Source organism: Protopterus annectens, chromosome 4.part0, assembly GCF_019279795.1.
Source record: "Protopterus annectens isolate FY-2018-M chromosome 4.part0, PAN1.0, whole genome shotgun sequence".
NCBI classification, from domain to species: domain Eukaryota; kingdom Metazoa; phylum Chordata; order Ceratodontiformes; family Protopteridae; genus Protopterus; species Protopterus annectens.
Window position 1 is genome coordinate 754,830,491 of NC_056733.1, and position 20,574 is coordinate 754,851,064.

A 20,574-nucleotide genomic window follows, 5' to 3' on the forward strand; every position below is an offset into this window, starting at 1 on the left:
GTGCAATATTGGTGCCCATAGCTAAATAGTGCTTTACCCAGCGCAATCTGTTTGCGTGGAGGTGCGCGCCACGCCAACCAGTGCACCGTCGGGCAGCATAGAGCAAAGATGTCTAAACACAGCCACACCCCCTAGCCTGTCTGGACAGTAGTAAAATAAAAAGCAATGACAAGGTTCGAACCCAGGACACTGTGCACCATAATCAAAGTACTGAACCACTAAGCCATGACAGCTTAGGATTGACAGCCACTGTTAACATACATATACTTATAAATGCTAGATTAACCATTGCTAAGCAGGTCTGCAGTCAGCCGAGAATTTTCAAAAATGGCCAATCATAAAAAAGTGCGGGAAATGCAGCATATTTAAGCTGCAGAGGTGGGAATACTCACCATAACTGATTGTAGCTCTCATCTGCAGTCGGAATGGTTGGTGCTGGAGAGGGTACACGCTTTTGAGTGCAATGCTAGGGCATTGAGGAGCCAAAATACATGGTTTGGCTCCTTGTCCACCGTCATGAGTCAAGACTCCTGCAGGGCCAGTTCTAAGGGACGGAGTACAAAGTAGAGGCTTGGAACCGGTTAGCTCATGATCTCACCAGTGCCACAGGTGTCCCTCGGACTGGTGAGCAGGTCTGTTACCACCATGCAGACCTGAAGTGATGGAAGCAGGACCTACAGAACCGATGGATACAGAAGGCCCGTGGGATGCAAAATGCCCCACTACTGAGTAGGTAGCCATGGAATGCAGTATGTAAGACATGCTAATTTAGTCTATATAATGGATAGGTATGTCTCAATATCCCTTCATTTACTTCACAGCTGCAGGTGTCCATGCTGCGAATCAGCAAGCCTATGCAGATAGGCTGCGCCACCAGGCAGATTAGTAGTAATTCTGCATGTATTGTTATATAAGTAGGTGAGAGAGCCTGAAATAAAGTGTTGTAGCCGAATAATACAACCATAAAATGCCCTGAATAATTCCTCTGCATGTACTGTTATGTAAAATAAGTCAGAGAGCCAGAAAAAGAGTGTAGTAACCCATTAAGAAAGGTAAAATAAGTCCAGAATAATATCTCTGCATGTACTGTCATATAAAATAAGTGAGCGAGCCTGAAAAAGTGTTGTAACCTATTAATAAAGGTATAATGTCTTACGTATGCACTGTAATATCAAATAAAGGAGAGAGCCTGTAGAAAAGTGTGTAATGTAATTAATAAAGGTATAATACTTGGAGTGTTACTTACTTTGAAATGTTGTACCCTTGCATTATACAAATAGTACTGTTAACCCACAGTTGGATAGTCCAATATAAAGTGAATGATGGAAGTGCCAGTAGCTGTGAAGCATATATACAGTCCTCAACAGTCAGTTAATGGCTGGCATGCATAAGTAAATCTGGCACATGAGTAGCTTGTTAATGTGTTCCCCAGAAATGTGTGTGTGCTACACTAAATGTAGGGTTCTGTAGAAATTTAACTGAAAATGTCACGTGAACATATCCAGATATGTAGATATAGAAATATAAATAAAATAACTATGTAACAGTAACATCTGCATTTTGGACAGTTAGTATGGCAGATATAGGTCAGGTATATAATGAACTAGCCAAACCCATTACACAACCTAATGAATGTTGCCAAGTGTAATAATACATGTAGGGGATATACACCTGCACTCAATAGGAATGTAGTGTAGACTAAAAGTACTTAATGTTAATTGAGGTTTCTTTCTGCACCCTCCTGTATGTGCATAAACAATGCAATTCCACACCTCAATTGGTATGTCTAATCTCAAAACATTTGTTGGGACGTATGTCCTATTCTATAAATATCTGCATTTACTTTGATGCATGTGCCCTGTTCAAACACTACAATCTTGGTGGCCTGTTGCCACCAATCATCCCTGCATGCTGTTGGAATGTCCACTGTCGTTCAATATATGCATGTGTTATGCTTGCTGTTCAACTGTTGAAACCTTGGTGTGTTGGGTTAATGGGAATAATGTGAGAGTGTTCAATCTCGCCGTTTGTTCTTACACCTGGGTTCGGAGCTGATCCTCGGCTCCGTGTCGGCCGCTTGGCAAGCTCTGCATCGAGAAGAAGCTCGAGACCAACCTAACTCCCACAATCCCCCTCTGCCTTTACCTCAGATCTAGTTTGCCGCTGCAGCGTTCGCATCAGTTTGATGAGCTCGAGCAACCTTAAGCTAAGATTTATAATTTTCTTATATTTCTTCTAAAAGTTTTTTTTTAAAAAAATTGTCTTAAGTGACTGTGTGTGTGTGTGTTAGTAGTGTTTAGAGGAATTCTCGGTTCCATATAAAGTCTTTTTATATACTTTATTAGAGTTTTCCCTCGGGGCCTACCCCACCCTTTTACTTGGATTGACTACTGGATTTATTTTTTACAGGATTTGACAATAAGTTTCTGGATTAGACAAAATTACTGGATTTGACTTAATATTGACTTTTTCTCTGTTAGCTGTACCTAAAATTGTGACATGTCTGAGAAAGCTAAGTCTGGCTTTAAACGCTGCCAATGTGGGCAGAAGATGTCGGTGACTGATAATCATAGTTCCTGCGTCTACTGTCTTGGCCCTCTCCATCTGCAAGAAGACTGCTCAATATGTCATTCTTTCAGTGGAAGGGTCATGACAGATAGGCGCAGGAAACTTATGGATAGGGGTCTTCTAAAACCTACTTTTCAAGAGGCTCTGGATGCATCAGACCAGACATCCAAATCCTCGAAGGAATCAAAGACGTCGGAGCCCAGGTCATCAGCTCTGAGCTCTTCAGTTAAAGTTCGATCACCGGTTCCACAGACTTCGGGGCCGAGTGTTGAACTGTTGTCAGTTTCCGAGCCTCGAGTCTTGGAACCGGTGATGGAGCTCCCTCCCCCGGCACTGTTGAGGTCGGCTCCGTCTTCTATTCCTTCGCGCTCTTCCAGGCCCCTCTCCGACACCGATGTAGACCGCGTGGTGCAGAAATTAATGGAGAATACGGCCTTATCCAAGCTCATCTCTGTCTCCTCCCAGTTGGTGTCGAGACTCGAAGGCCTTCCCTTATCTCCACCTGTTCCTCCTCCGAAACCTATCCAGTCTTTGGAGCCGGGAGAGGCTGATCTGGTGATTGTGGAGCCCTCGGTACCAGAACCGTCTTTCTCTCGGTTGGCTCTGTTCACCTCGACTCCATCGGATCCGGTACCGGAGTCTCGGAGCCGAAGATCCATCCTTGGATCGGGGACTGAGAGTCGGACCGATGTTTTGGTTCCGACGCTCCCTCTCGGGGCCTCGGCTCGGATCGACTGGGCTCCATCCTCGGGGTCGATGCCTTCGGTGCCTGTCTCGGGGATTCTTCCCATTTCCTCGGAACCGGGAGATACCTCTACTCTGGACCCGGGGGCCTTCGACCTCATGAGGAAGGTGTTGTCCACCCAGACAACCACATCAGCAGAAACAGCTTCTCCTTCCCATAAAGGACCGTTATCCTCCTCTGCACCCACGGCTACATCTAAGCGTTGAGCACCTGTGTCTCAGCCACCCCTGGAGGGTGCCCCCTCTTCCTTGGAGGCTTCTTCGGATGCCCCCCCGAGGAAGTTCCGAGGAAAAGATTGTGTAAGAGGAGACACTTAGATTCTCCACAAGAATCATTGACATCGGACACGGACTTGGATGAGTCAGAAGGGTCCCCAAAGTCACCCTCAGAGGATGTCTCTTTTTCTGACATCCTGGAGATCCTAAAGCAGAGAGGTGATTGGCAATCCCTCCCCCCTTCTGAGGATGAGTCAGTCTTGCTGAAGGCATTCGGTGCTTGCCCTTCCTCCTCCTGGGTCACTCCGCCCTTCGATTAGTTGATGGAGCTGATTGCTCGAAGGGCGTGGGAGACGCCTGACACGGTGGAGCCAGTCCCTAGAAAGCCTAACAAATATATTACTGCCCCTCAGGATAAGGCTTATCTGACAAAGGAGTGCCAGTGACGCTATGGTGGTGGCAGCGCCACGAAAAGGAGATGTCTGAATCTTCCTCATCTGTCCATCCGCCTAACAGAGATTCTAGGACTATGGACAGGTATGGGAAGCGCATTTTTAGTTCAGCGGCTTTTTCTATGCGATCCCTGAACTATTTGACCCACTTCACACGGCTACAGAGGGATCTAATCAAAGAGTTTGGAGATACCCTCCAGGTTACTACAGATGCTGCTGTTTCAGAAAAGGTTACAGCACATCTCAATACCCTTACATCTATTGCAAACCCGTCCATGAGGCTGATCTCATACGCGGCGAAGGATCGAGTAGGGCAGCAGCTTCAGCGATTGCTCTTCGTAGACAATCCTGGATGCGCTTATGTTCATTTGCGGAAGCCTTCAAGTCTTCCTTTACTAACACCCCATTTGATGGTGCCACTCTCTTTGGCCCCAAAGTAAAGGAGACCCTTACCCGGTGTGAGCAAGAGGAAAGACTCTGTCTGCTGTCGGAGTCCGTTTTCCACCCCATCCAGACCGTACCCCAAAGGGCAATGTGGTGGAAAAATGTGGTTTGAACCCCAAGGCTCTTTCCCAGGCACACAGGGTGATGCCCCCTCTAGAGGCAGAGGAGGGGGCAGAGGTGGAAGACACCGCCCTGGCAGCAGAGGGGGTCCGCAAAACCAAGGTGACAGGGATACAACCCCTGGGAAACCTTTCCAGCACTCCTGAGAGGAGGCCCGACTGTCCTGCTCTGGAGGCAGTCGGGGGTCGCTTAGCTTTATACTCTCAGGCCTGGCAAAATCTTACATCAGACAATTGGGTAAAAAGCATTGTTACCAGAGGCTACAGAATACCCTTCCTATTGCCCCCAATTCCGAAGAAAAGACTCCCAGATGTGCCGCCCCATCTGCGAGACCCTGCAGCTATAGAAATTTCAAAGCTGCTAGAAAAAAGAGTAGTCCAACCAGTCCCAGCGGACCAAAGAGGATTCGGAACTTACTCAAGGTTCTTTTTAGTTCCAAAAAAGACAGGGGACTGGAGGCCGATTCTGGACCTAAGCAATCTCAATACCTTCGTCAAGAAAGAAAAGTTCTGGATGGTCACGCTTCAATCGATCCTTCCATTTTTACAGAAGGACGACTGGATGTGCTCAATAGATCTGAAGGATGCATACTACCACATCAAAATGGCCAGGGCGTCCAGGAATCACTTGCGCTTCCAGCTGGGAGCCAGCCACTTTCAGTTTCGAGCCCTGCCCTTTGGTCTGACCTCAGCCCCCAGGGTTTTCACCAAATGCATGGCAGTGGTAGTGTCTCACTTGAGACGCCTGGGATTCCAGGTGTTTCCGTATCTGGACGACTGGCTCCTTTCTGCCACCACCCAGCGTCAACTGATTCAAGCCAGGGATTACACACTGCAGCTTTGTGTTCATCTCGGAATTTCCGTAAATTTCGAAAAATCTTTACTACAGCCATCACAGCATATCTCATTCATAGGAGCAGAATTGGATATGCATCGTTTAATTCTAAGACTTCCTCCAGAAAGGATAGCCTCACTACAAAGCCACATATCTCCTCTTCTGTCATCCAGAAAATCCCCAGCAAAACTGGTTCTGAAGGTTTTGGGTCTCATGGCAGCTTCTCTCATTGCGATACCATTGGGAAGACTGCACATGAGAGTTCTACAATGGCTACTGTTTGCACAATGGTCGTTCCAACAGCTACCTCTGACACACGAAATTCTGATCACAAACACATGCAAATCACACCTAGCCTGGTGGCTCCGGACTTGCAATCTTTCCAGCGGAAGACCATTTGTGCTACCCACGCCAACAGCTACGGTGACCACGGACGCTTCCCTGATAGGGTGGGGGGGCATCTTTCAGGGACAGACAGTCCAAGGTGAATGGACCAATTTAGAGTACAATCTGCACATCAATGTTCTAGAGTTGAGGGCAGTGTTTCTAGCATTGCAACACTTTGCTCCCCTTCTTCCTCTAGGGACTATTGCAGTTCAGACGGACAACATGTCTGTAGTCTGGTACATAAACAAACAAGGGGGAACCAAGTCTTCAGCTATGCAGAGGGGCCATGAGAATCTGGCAATGGGCGGAGTCCACGGGTCGCTTTCTGATTGCAATGCACATCCCGGGGTCATCCAACGTCATAGCCGACAGGTTGAGCAGAGCAATTCTGTTGCCTCACGAGTGGTCCCTCAAACAGTCAGTTGCGAAGGAGATTTTTCGCAAATGGGGCCAGCCTTCCTGCGATCTTTTTGCGTCTCCAATGAACGCCAAACGCAGAAGCTATTTTGCCCTATTACCTCCTCCAGGGGAAGTCCCCAGGGATGCTCTGGTTCACGATTGGCCCCTGGGTCTCCTGTATGCTTTTCCTCCCTTTCCCCTGATTGCAAAGTTTCTGCAGAAAGCCAACAACCTGCAAAGGACGATTATCCTCATTGCCCCATTCTGGCCTCGTCAAATCTGGTTTCCCTTTCTTCTGGCACACCGCATTCGGGAACCCTGGATCCTGGACCCGGAGCCGGATCTACTGACCCACTCGTCAGGGCTCCCCACCTCGCTACTGTCACCCCAACTAGCAGCTTGGCTGCTCCGCTTCCCTACTTAGCCAGGTCTGATCTTCTTTCACCTGCAGTTCAGAATATACTAGTGGCTTCTCATAAAGCTTCCACTACAAAGACTTACACTAGTAAATGGAAGTGTTTTGTTTACTGGGCAAATACACAGCAATTGGACCCTGTTATAGCTCCCTTAAATAAGATCTTGGAGTTTTTAACCGAATTGTTCCACCAAGGAGCTTCTCCTGCCACTTTGAGAGTGCAATTGGCTGCCATTTCCAACTTTCATGTGGAAGAATGTGGGGCCCCTATTATGGCTCACAGACTTTGTAAGGCCTTTCTGAAAGGATCTTTCCATATTAGACCACCAGTTAGAACTCCTACATCACCTTGGAATCTGAACTTTTATTATCTAAATTGATGCTACCTCCGTTTGAACCAGCCTCTTCTTGTCCATTAAAGTATTTGTCATGGAAGACCCTCTTTTTGGTGGCCATTACATCGGCTAGACAGGTGTCAGAGCTTCAGGCTCTTTCTATTAAACACCCTTATTTGATCTTTCACTCTGACAGAGTATCTCTTCGCACTAATCCGTCCTTTCTCCCCAAAGTTTGCTCCGTTAATAACATCAATCAATCCATTGAGCTCCCTACCTTTTTCAAAAACCACTCCAATAAGTTGGAGTATATGTTACACAAGTTGGATGTTCATAGACAACTTATATTTGACCTGGATAGAACAAAGGATCACAGGAAAACAGATCAACTTTTTGTAGCCTTTGCAGACAGCAGGAAAGGTATAGCAGTTACTAAACGAACCCTTTCCAAATGGCTAACTGATTGCATTATATTTGTTTATGCTGCTTCGGAACAAACTTTACCTGTCAAACCCAAGGGGCACTCTACAAGATCAATATCTACATCCCTGGCTCATGCAGCTCGCTTACCATTAGACACTATTTGTGCAGCTGCCACTTGGTCTAAACCACATACATTCATTTCTCATTACAAGGTAGACAGGGTTTCTAGGGACAGGGCAACCTTTGGTTCCACTGTGCTCAAGAACGTTCTCCCGTGAGTTCCTCAGGAGCATGGAGCTAGGGACGCTACCCAGGTGTAAGAACAAACGGCGAGATTGAACACACTCACATTTAGAAGTTATGTCCTTACCATAATGTTCCATGTGGAGTGTTCATCTCGCCTTTGTTCTTACATTCCCACCCTCAGGAAGAACGTCCAGTTTGGTGTCTGGTTTGGTTTCTCCTGCTTCTGCATTACGCAGTTGTTGTGTATATATGTATATATATATATATATATATATATATGTATATATATATATCATATATGTATATTTGGCATGAATGTGTTACTCTCTCTGTTGACTTCTGGTTTGCTTGCAAACTAGATCTGAGGTAAAGGCAGAGGGGGATTGTGGGAGTTAGGTTGGTCTCGAGCTTCTTCTCGATGCAGAGCTTGCCAAGCGGCCGACACGGAGCCGAGGATCGGCTCCGAACCCAGGTGTAAGAACAAAGGCGAGATGAACACTCCACATGGAACGTTATGGTAAGGACATAACTTCTAATTACTGCATGCTGTTACAACTAATTTGGAATGCTGTTTATGCTGTAATTAAACACATCTAATCACAGAACGTATGGGAAGGCCGGTCCCAGCAGACCCGCCTGTCCCCCCTCAGCTGGTGATTGCACCTGGCACTAGCAGCCCAGGCTCCCCTCCTCTGTTGGTCCTGTGCCACCTTCAGGTGGAAGTGCTGCAGGGGATGGGGCTCATCCCCCCTCTACAAGCGTGGGTGGAGAAGGGCCACCTGTCACCCTCCAAAGGGTCCAGGCTGTGGTGCGTAGGGAGATCCAGCATTCAGTCGCTGATCCCCTATGCCAGCTCAAGGTGAGAGTGGCATGACTCACGGGTGAGCCTGCCCCTTCTATGCAGCCCCCAGCACAGCCACCCTCGGGGCTGTGAAGGTGCAGTGGTGACTGCCCATGGGTTGGGATCTCAGTTCCACTGTTACCATCTGTGGGCTCATGGGCTTGTGATTTCCAAACATCCATCCCCATCAATTGTGTTCACTCACCCCATGTGTCATACTCCATCCCTGTATGCGTCTTGTTTGTCTTGTCTGTTTACCTCCCTAAATATACCTACTTCCTCTACCTCACTTTCCACTCTCACCTGAAAAAAAAAGGGCAATCTGTTCCCACAAAAAAAGTACACCCCATACATAGCTGCCCATTTCACATACATGTCCGCTGGACATGTAAACTGATAATTATAATTGGCAGTACAACATACTTTGTTGTCCTCACCCCTCTCTCAGGGGTGGAAGGTTTCAAATTTCACTCCAAATGTATTGCATATGCACAGCTGTTGCTGGTAAAGAAATGGGCAGCTATGGACCTTCCCTACTCCCATCCTGCACATCCTGAGCTTGTTTCCCTACTGTCTTTCCCTCTGTGCCCCCTTTTTCACCACTTTCCTATCTCCCCATTTTCTTTTCTTTCAAAGAAATTACCACGGGGGTTAGCAGGAGTAAGCACTTTTAAGCAGTAGTTAGCGGGTTTAAGCGAATGTGTGCGCTTAGCTAAGCATCGCACAAACCTGCTTACAACTGCTTAAAAGTGCCTTAGTCACTCTGCATGGCAGGGCCCTTGTTCTGCTGAGCAGCAAAATAAAACACCTCTGTCAGTCTCAAACACCGGACCTTGGATACACTAGACTGCATGAAGTACCACTAGGCCACAGTAGATTTACAAGAAGTTTGGTACTGTAATAAATATATCATGCATTACAATGAGTGAATGTAAAGGGAAAATAGGAATGTCATAACACAAATCTTGTTCTGTGGATCTTTACCAGCAGTTGTGGAATTGCATGACATGACTGTGAAAAGAGAACCAGCCATTCTAGCAGGAAATAATGTTACAGTAGCACTTTACAAACCCCACACAGTATCAGAGCAGGATAAACACTGGCATATTTGAATAGGGCAGAGGCCATACTTCCCAACTGTGACTGCTTTTCAGGGATGTCAGTGATTCCTAAACAAATGTTAGCTGTGTCCCTCTGAAAATTACTGACGTAAGGCAGAAAAGTGGGGAATTACATTTAATAAATAATGTCAATAAGTAAGAGTAGACACTGCTTGCACATCAGAAAAGGTGTAGTAATACATATGCTCTGATTCTCTCAGTCTCAACTTAATGTCTGTAATATATTACAGGTGTACCCCACTTATATGTACCTTTCCCTGAGGCTGTTCAAATATATACGCGAGTGTATCAGAGGCCTTGCAGAGGCAGAAACACAGGCATTTCAACTTGTCTGCTGTTACACACACTGCAAATAGCTTTGGAATGAATCCCACAGGCATACCCTTATGTAGGAGTACAACACAGAAATATCAAAGGATGTAGCCATGTACTGTTAGCAACCAACTGTGACAATGCCATTGTTCCAGTGCAGAAAAGACCGGTGTGGTGCACAGACAAAGAATAATAGGCTAGCCTCTGGCTACCATCTGGATATGTCCACAAGTGGGAGCTACGCAGACAGACTACTTGCCTTGTTAAACTAACAGGTACACAGCAACCCTGTATGTTAAGCAAGATAAACATCACACAATAATATATATAATACTCTCTGTACTTCTGCACCCCTACCCAAAAGAACAATATACCTGTGTATTCAGGCTCTACCAAGGATGTAGGTAGACATACTCAGTACTGACGTGTTTAGTTGTCTTGAGCAGCCCGTGCTAATGTCAACACAAATAACCAAACTGTTCAGAAGTCAGGTAATTAATATTTACAGTATAGTAGTTCACAAACAGTTCATGTACCAGAGGAATACATTGCAATAACTACTTTTGTATGGCAGTTAATTGTCTAATTAGAAAAAGTACATACTCCCATGTATCTTGTGTAAGCATGTGGAGGGGGTGAGTAAAATTCTACACTGACAAGTGTGTACTAGAAGCAGCAACATTCAGGTTTGAGTACAACAGGCAAATCACTGGCTACAACCCTACCTTCAGAGATAAGAAGTATACCAACCTTCTGACTGACACAACGGTGTCCACAGCAAACAAGCATAGGCCCCACTTTGGAAAGCTGAAAGGGCTACGCCTACCTAACCTAGCATTTTATAGCAGTGGGCTGCTATGACAGTGAGTACTGCAATTACCACACAGCAGGCTGCATGCAATTAGTAAATGGTAGGCAACAATTGATGCAGAGGCCATCACATGCACATGTGCAGATACCTAGAAAAGCAGGCTGTACTTGCTGTCTACACGTGCAATAATCTCTGTGCAGCGAGAGAGACAAAAAGAAAGAGCAACAGACAGAGAAAAGAAAAAAGAAAAAAAAAACTTTCCTTTAAAAACAAACGGAACACAGTAATACAAACGAAAGGTATGTAATACATATGTATTTGCTGGTATGTAGTAGATGTTTATGAAGAGTACTCTACATACTGTGAATCATCCATATGTGGCAGCAGTACGTATCTCTACATGTGCATAGGGCAAGGGACATACTGCAACTATTTGTGAAGGGGTGTACATATTATACGTTATGTGCATATTTCTATGTAGGTTGTAGTGTGTGGAAAAGAAAATATCATGCAGTGCTGGCATATGACATGTGGTGGTTAAATGTTGTCGGTATGCTCTGTCAGTTTTGCAGTGTTGCAGCCAGTGAGGCCTGATAAAGCTACATGGGCCGAGGACACCTTCAATGCAGTCTGCACAATACTGTGCAATATTATTACATAACTGTATATCTCACAACTGTCGCATAAGTGATATTCCCACCATGAATAGTGGACTGTATATGTACAGCAATGGATGTTTATATGTATACGTATATATATAGATATATAGATAGAGGGAGAGAGACATGGGGCATACGTACTGCGACAGGTGCCTGGTGACCAAGGTATGGACTGAAGCTCAGTGTTGACACTGCAGTGCCATCCCTTCTTGCCAGAACACTGTACCCATTAACTACCACATAGGTGGTAGTCTGCCTAACACCGAAGGTGTGATAAGGGAATATGGGACACAGGTGGACAGTAACCTCCCCTTTGATAATCACAGTGCCACACTGGTCATGTACTCTATGTGGTACACGTCATCACAAAAGGTGTGCCATCTAGGGAAATATAGGTCAGTGTTCCCCTCTACTTATCATACTTAAAACTCATTAGAGAGTACAATGCCATCTACAGCAACTGGAAAGGCCACAGACATACCTCACAAAGAGTAATACCGGCCTCAAACAGATGTCCTATGCAGACCGACTCCCAAAACCACAGCTACACTTTGTTGCATAGCACCTACCCAGAGGTGACCTCTGCCTAACATACTGAGCTATGTCACACCCATAGCTGTTGGACATCCTCCACGTAAACATATTACAATCCCTCCCAGATACACGCTCTACACCTTGTCAGCAAGGTCTGTAAAGGTGTGATAGCTTAGTGTGAAATTGTTTCTGTCATGGTAGTTTGTGTCCTAGCTGTGATCCTAGCAAATGATGTGTATGCTATTGCTAGGCAGAAAAAGTAGTATGGCATATGGTGTGACATAGTCCCTTGGTGTCAACTGTGGTGTGGCCCATTGTAGGCTACAGCAATACATGTATGCTTAGCGAGTGGTACTGCTGGTGAATCCAACTCCCATATGAACTGTAGTAGTGCCTAAAGCTGTAGGCCTAAACAGTACAGTATGGTGTATGTTCACATTGCTTGGAAACACTGTTTTGTGTCTTCCCTGTAGTCCTCACAGATTACATACCTCAGGCATAAGGTTTTGTAAGTAGTGACACAGTACTGTATGGTACACAGGAAAAGCTCATCTGGGTTGGCATACATTTGTGTGTTGTATGTATGTCTGATGTGTGCGTAATTATGCCTGTACCATGCCCTCAATCATATCTGTGTTACAGGGGTATACGTGTGTATCTAGCAACATGTATAGTCTAGTACAGCAGTATGCCACCTATATCAACAACTGTGCACATATGTTAGGTAGGGGTTTCGCATCAAAGACTACTGTGGTATACTGGTAATACTGTAATTGTACTTTACATTCATTGCAATGGATGACATCATTCTTCATGCATTAGCTTGATATATACCTCCTGTGGCTAGGTGGTGTATTGTGTCACATACAGTGTGCCATGTACTGTTGTATAGTCTTACATACTGGTTTCACTTTGTTGCTGTGCAGAACATGGTTTAATATATAGAACGTACCAGGCACTGTCAGGCAGTTGTGGGCTGAGCACTGATATGTGATATTAAGTGTGTGTCCCTACTGACAGCCAATAGGTTGCTATAAATGGCATTTCATTGATGTCTGTACTTTAGAATGTTAAGTGTGCCACATGACTTGCTCACAATTATTGTTTTATTGTCTTCCAGGGATATGTCTCACCATCGCAACCCTGCGTATTCCCCTGAAGAGGAGGAAATAATCGTAGCTACCCTACTACAACATCACACCCTGCTGTTCTCCAGGACCAGCATGGCCGCACTGCACTGTGGCAAGATGTTGTCCGTCGGGTGAATGACGTAGGCATGCATAACTGGACTTATGAGCAGGTACGCCATCACTGCAGTGATTTAATTAGACTTGTCCGGCAGCATACCTCCGATGTCCGCAGACAACAGCTTGACACAGGTGGTGGTGCAGCATCACACCCACCCCTCACCAGAGTGGAACAGCTGCTCCTCAGCGTGGTGGTTCCTGGCCAACTTCTACAACAGACGTGTCATCATGGAGGCCAGAGTCACCCAGCAAGTTGACTCAGAGCGTGCAGGTAACATGGCATATCTGTAGACTACTGTTAGCTCGATTGTTAGAACATGCATATGTCAGATGTGTACTGTGTATTTAGAAGATGTGGAGCCTGGTGTTGTGCAATACTGATAATTTGGAACATAATCTGTATGCCTGTGGCTGTCACATGTTGTACTACTGTAAAGTTGCAAACTCACAGCAGCAATGCCATAGTTGTTGACACTGACAAACTGTCTCCTATCCTTGTATGTCCCTCTGGTGTGACAGCAAGACAGCAGACCCATGCTGGTGAGTGTTCTACATTTAATATAGCAAATAACACTTGAATGTCATAGGTGAGTTGTAGGCCATATACACATCTAAAACACCTACACATAATGCATGCTCTGCATGTTTTCTGTGGGACTATGCACATCCCAGTAACATGAGCAGCTGCCTCAAACACATGCAATACACAGAGCATCCCAACCAGTTGTGGTACACTGTAGTGGACATTGTATAAGCATAGTCAAAACACATGCACACAACATACACCACTTTGTCATACGCAGTCAGTGTTAATATGATACACATGGCCTATTTAGACACCTGCTGCAAGGTCAGACTCCAGTATCCCAAATGTCATCCACACAGCACACATACTATACCTGAGGGGTAGAGGCCTATCATGGGGTGGTGCGACACTCTTCAACACACAACACATTCATGTTAGGCAATGCTCCCTATTGAACACCTTACATACCCATGTAACAACTGCCTGTGAAATGGTTAATGTAGACAAAGTGCTGCAGTTCAGGTACAGCAAGATAGTTGCCAGTGTGGCACACATTAGTGGCCTTGAGTGACCACATGATGCTGCCTGATGATGGCTCGTGGTACTAAACTACATCCAGTTACAGTAACTACAGTATTACACATAGCATTCATTGCTATACACCTGACAGTTGTGTGCATCCGGCCATGGTATGTATACCTATGAGTGATGGTGCACAGGACATTGGAAAGCATTTAATACTTGCACAGCAATGTTGTGTCCATGTACACATTGTGTTCCAGGGTGAGGCCAATCATTGAACAACACACATGCATCAAAGGCATGTATACTGTTATTAACAAGGGTTCTCTACACTCGCACTGCATGCTGTTGAGCAACACACATCCTGCATGCTGACACGTGTGATAGGACTCTTTGGCTTGTGATACTGTACTCCACCATCAACCACTAATGAGTATGTTCTGGATATCTGTTGGTGTGTGTGTGTCAACTTTACTGAGTAGTGTATTTGTGTGCATGTGTGCTAACATCAAGTACAGATTGTAAAGTGTGTTTCCTGTCTTCCTCTCACAGGTGCTGAGGTTGTGTTGGTTGAGTGCAGCAGGGAACCTGAAGTCACTGCCACAAATAGTGGAAATGATGATACATGTGTTGTGGCACAGGCAGGTTTGACAGGGTCTGTCATTGGTCCGCCAATCGACAGTACACAGCTTTCCACCCCATCTATGCGCACATTCATACTGCCAATACATCCCTCATCACCAATGGCCTTAGCTGAGGGACAGCATACAGTAGGCATTGACCAGGATAGTGTGGTATCTATGGCACATGCATCCCCTCACAGCAACCATGCCCAGACTCCTGGAATGGTACCACATAGGCAGATGTTCAGAGATTCTCGTGTGAGCACTGCTGCTTGTAATGCCCCTGGCAGATGTGCCCCCACAGGTCTTACAACCTCAGGTATGTTCCGGGCTGTAATACAGGCACAGGCATGTATGGAACGGTACACCAGACAGAGACTCAGGGTGCAGAGGGGCCATAACACCGCTATCAATGACAGTATCCGTGACCTTGCCGGTGCCATCCGTAATTACACCGAGGTCATTGATAGACATTGGGGGGAGGCACTAGATGTCATCCGCAATGTCATGTCCATGTGCCAGGACAGTGCAGGATGGCTGAGACATCGATGTGGACGTATGCCAGCAACATCATCAGCTGGCAGTCGTCGCGGACGACACACAAGTCACAGCCGCTCCCATAGTGGCAGTACCAGCCCCAGCAATGTTGAGGCTGGGTTGTCAATAGACCATCCTAGAAGACCATGTGCACGTGGCTCTGGCCAGTCCCAGCAGGGACATGGGTCCAGTCGACATCCCTCTGCCTCTGATGATAGTACCCAGTCTGGCTTAGTACCAGATACTGTCCGTGGCACCACTGCCAGGCACAGGTACTGTGTCCGTGGCCAGAGACTGTGATCTGTACAGCCTGGCAGGTACAGTCTGTGGCTGTCCCACAACCTCCTGTATTTGGCAGCCACATGGTGGAACTGTGTGCATGCAGACACACACACATAAACCAAACACCTAGGGCTAACACATACGCACACACATTACATCAACATTGACCCATGATGTACTGTTGTCCCTCACACACACACACATGCACACACGTCGATTGGATGGGTCAGTGTTGGGTTCTGGCAAACCAACAACACACCCTGTGCATATGATTTAACTGTGCCACCTCCTGTCATCTGTAACATTGATGCAGGAACAGGCTAACATGGTGCTGATGCACAGGGTGACTTAATAGTGTAGCAATGTTAGCATGTTGTCAATAGTAAAGTGTAATGATATCCTTGTAGGTATATCTGAGCAGGCATGATGCATTAAAGCTATGATTATCAATGTAGTATTGTTTACACCAGTGTTAATTCCAAAAATGTATTGTCCGCCCATGTGCCACTTGGCTGATGTGTGTAGTTCTGGCAGCATGTGTTGGCGAGTGGACAGTACATGAGTGGACAGTACATGTGTGATGTGTGCAGTACAGATTTGCAGGTGTACATTTGTGAACATGGTGGAGGTGCACTGTCTGCATGTACGTGCATAGTGGACACATGGGAAGGGTGACATGCCCTGTATTACCAGTGTTAACATGTCATAGTTTCTATTTGTGGCCAGTATGCATTTTACTACACATATGTTTTAACTTGGGTACACGTGTGTATGACATGGTTTGACACTATGCTGTGGGTGATACTGTTAATATCGGTCATTGGTTTGCATTCTGGTAGTATACACAACCTCAACAGCCTGACTATAACCAATCGTTAGATGATGTTTTGACAACTGACACAGATGTAGGAAACACAGTAGCATTTGGATCCTTCCGGTACAATACTATACCAGTAACCAGTGGTATTGACCGCCACCCATTCCTGGGACCACTCCTGTTTGGCATGTATCCCTCTTAGGTACAAGCAAACACACTAGGGATATGTCTGTCCACATCTGGTAATGCATACAGTGGCCTACAATGCATTCTCCGGATGAGACACTTATCCTCCACAAGGGTATCATACAGACAGATACCTGTTGACCAACCCATGCTGTAAAGCTATAAGCCAACTATAGCATAGTCATCCACATTTACTAAACATAGTATCCTGACAGTACCACATAGGTAGTAGCCCACAACATGTAGAAGGGGTACCGATGTGTACATACAGCCACATGTTATGTCATCTGTCCATTGATATTCACATTTCCAAAGGTATTCTGAAGTCCCTCTGTGTATCACATAAGCAATAAGGGGTCTGTATGCATATCCACAAAGTTGTTGTACACCTATAATGAATGTCCATTATTGACAGACTTTGTTGTGTTTGAACATGTCTGAATTATACCCCAGGCATGAACCCTCACTCACACTATTCTATAGAATCTGTCATGGGTGTGTGTGACACAGATGACCTAGGCCACAGATCACTACAGTGGCTGGCCTTGTCACAAACATACATATGTGACCTAAGGTCTGAGAAGCAGCAGCACAATCTGTCAAAGGTAACAGATGTATTCATGTAGAAAGCAGGCTTCACACCTATGAACTAATTGAGGTCACATGTACATCAGGTATCTGTGTGGCAAATACATGTAAGTGTGCAATGCACATACTGTTGTTTTACTGATATGTCATACAGTAGTAAAAGCAAAACCCACAGCACATTGACCCACAGTGTCTCACACACACACACTCAGAAATTGCAGGATTCAAACCCCTACCTAACTATGTTATGATACTAGAGAGATACGCATTAACACGATGCGCTATATTGCTTTTGGTTTTTTTTTTTTCTGCTGTATTTGTGGGATGCTGACATCATCAGACTTGGCAAAGAGGAATTTACCTCTTTTAATGTGTTTTCCTAGTCTCCAAAAAGGGCACTCCTCTCAAAGGAGGTCACACACAAACATACACCCCCACACACACTCAGCAATTGCAGGATTCAAACCCCTACCTAACTATGTTATGATACTAGAGAGATACGCATTAACATGACACACTATATGCTTTACTAGGAGTTTTCATTTCCACTGCTGTATTTGTGGGATGCTGACATCATCAGACTTGACAAAGAGGAATTTACCTCTTTTAAGGTGATTTCCTAGTCTCCAAAAAGGGCACTCCTCTCAAAGGAAATCACACACACTCTCAGCAATTGTAGGATTCAAACCCCTACCTAACTATGTTGTGATACTAGAGAGATACGCATTAGCACTATGCGCTATATGCTTTACTGGGAGTTTTCATTTCCACTGCTGTATTTGTGGGATGCTGACATCATCAGACTTGACAAAGAGGAATTTACCTCTTTTAAGGTGTTTTCCTAGTTTTCAAAAAGGGCACTCCTCTCAAAGGAAATCACACACACTCTCAGCAATTGTAGGATTCAAACCCCTACCTAACTATGATATTAGAGACACGCATTAACACAATGCGCTATATGCTTTACTGGGAGTTTTCATTTCCACTGCTGTATTTGTGGGATGCTGACATCATCAGACTTTGCAAAGAGGAATTTACCTCTTTTAATGTGTTTTCCTAGTTTCCAAAAAGGGCACTCCTCTCAAAGGAGATGACACACAAATATACACCCCCCTCTCACACACACACACACACACACACACACACACACACACACACACACACACACACACAGCAATTGCAGGATTCAAACCCCAACCTAACTATGATATTAGAGAGACACGCATTAACACAATGTGCTATATGCTTTACTGGGAGTTTTCATTTCCACTGCTGTATTTGTGGGATGCTGACATCTTCAGACTTTGCAAAGAGGAACTTACCTCTTTTAAGGTGTTTTCCTAGTCTCCAAAAAGGGCACTCCTCTCAAAGGAAATCACACACAAACATGCGCATTAACATGACGCGCTATATGCTTTACTGGGAGTTTTCATTTCCACTGCTGTATTTGTGGGATGCTGACATCATCAGACTTGGCAAAGAGGAACTTACCTCTTTTAAGGTGTTTTCCTAGTCTCCAAAAAGGGCACTCCTCTCAAAGGAAATCACACACAAACATACACCCCCACACACACACACACACATACACACACACAGCAATTGCAGGATTCAAACCCCTACCTAACTATGTTATGATACTAGAGAGATGCATATTAACATGACACGCTATATGCTTTACTGGGTGTTTTCATTTCTTCTGCTATATTTGTAGGATGCTGACATCATCAGACTAGACATGGTAATGTGTGTGCACTTTGTTTTATGCAATCTTAGGACTGAACCATGGGGGACAGCAGGTGTTAACAGCTTGAACAGGACTCCACAATTCTTAGCTTGTATGATCTATCTGTGGACCAGTTGCCAATCCATATGACAATACATATTTATGCACAGATTGTTGATGTTGTGGATGCGACGTGTCTGGGATGTTGGAAAAGGGCTATTCAAAGTCTATGTGGGATGTGTGTAGCTCATTTCAATGATGTATGACCTGGGTGGCTGCCTTGCAAACAGTCTAGCAGGTTTGGGAACCATGATCTGCCCATGACCAAACCAAAGTTGGTAGGGTTGTGTGTTTGTTGGCTTCCAATAGCTCTGTTTATGACTTCAATCATGATGGACTCCATGGCCTTGCAGATCAGACTTCATAGGCTTATAAGACTATAGTTCCCATGGTCTGTTGTGCACCAACACTTGTGGAGTGTGCCATATGTTGCTGTAACCCATTCAATGCTCTCATATCCTGTAGAGAGGGAGAGACTCAACAGACTGTTCAGGTGCAGGGTCTGTTTGTTCTGCAGTTCACTTATGACTTATAGGGAAACAATGTAATCCAATTGATGCCATGTTTTCAGCTTTGGAAGGAGTCGTTTACCCATTCTACATGTGATATCTCCTGGTATGATGATAGGGCCTTTTGTCAGTGGGAGGTGGGTATGTATGTATGGGCCTGTCTGACAGGATGTTGGCATTGTCAGTCATTTACAGTTGGCCCTGACTCAGGACATATATATGTATTTGTGGGATGCTGACATCAGAGTGTACATTGCTATTTATGACATAGCTGAAGGAAGTGTCATGGTTCTGTCTGGACTCCTTCACAGATAATCTTTCCAAAACACCAATAGCCTTGAGCACTAAACCCCTGTTATACTCTTTTTCACACTTAACACCCTACTGATCCTTTCTGATCAGTCAAAAGAGTATTTCATCATAATATCCTAACATGTCTAAAGGTCAGTTTCGTGTGTACTCTCCAGTCCAGCTGGTGAATATGGGAATTTTGAGGCAATGTTACAACTGCCTTATGTACACAGACAACCCTCTCCTCCTCCCAACAAACTCAGATATATGTGAGAGATGCAACTATATAGACAAACTGGAGGCTGAGCTCTCTCAACCCATGACTGGCACAGTCTATCAGGAGGAGAAGGTAACCACACACATCACATATCCAGTCTCACATAGACCTATAGCAACAGCAAACCAAACACACAAACACACAAAAACATACTCTGAGACTCTAAATAAAGATTTGCCTAAGCAGCAAAGACCTCCAAAGCAGACACCCAAACAACTGCTACCCCACAACAATACCCACATATCACATAGTTCACAAAGTCAGTGTGCCACACAGTCACTGCCCTTAAGGCTAAACAACACATCTAATACACTTGTAATAGGTGACTCTATTGTCAGACACACTGACGTCCCACTCACCAGGCTGAACAAGGAGAAGGTCATTGTAAGCTGTTGGGTGCCAGGATCCGCCACATAACACATGCACTCAGGTCACTCCAAAGCAAGTACAAATATGACTCTGTCATTGTCCATGCTGGTGTGAATGACCTGAGACGTTCCTCCCTGGACTACATGAAAAGAGACA